Genomic DNA, 485 nt, shown 5'->3' with positions numbered 1-485 from the left:
CAGGCGGGCGCACGCGTCTGTGGCCATACGGGACTGCGGATGGATACACGACAAACTTGTGAAAGCTATGGAAGAGAACAGGAAGAAATACGCAGAACTGGACGATTTTATAGCCGGTTACGAACTAGCACGAACTGAAGGGGAGGACGGTTTGCCGGCATTGTAAAAGGTCTACACCAAAATGCCTCGTCTTTATCGAATTGCTCAATAATATTATAATTAGAGAGTTCAAACCATGACTTCAATGTGTTTTTTTTGTTATCTGGGAAGTTCAGCAATGAATCGACGAAACAACAACACGATACCGAGACTGTAAGGCCTTACTGATCCTCACCTTACTTGTGGACTTTTACCAATCTTGATGGAAGTATGTAATCTCAGACGGCCCCTGTCTTCTTTGAGCCACCTCTTTCCGTCAGAAAGAACTTATGCTTATTCACATGACATGTTGTACAACCAATGGAGTCCATCATTGGCAAATGTGC

The sequence above is a fragment of the Branchiostoma floridae genome, chromosome 11, assembly GCF_000003815.2.
Source record: "Branchiostoma floridae strain S238N-H82 chromosome 11, Bfl_VNyyK, whole genome shotgun sequence".
Classification (NCBI taxonomy): domain Eukaryota; kingdom Metazoa; phylum Chordata; class Leptocardii; order Amphioxiformes; family Branchiostomatidae; genus Branchiostoma; species Branchiostoma floridae.
The sequence above is the reverse complement of the archived record's forward strand: the minus strand, read 5'-3'. Positions refer to the sequence as shown.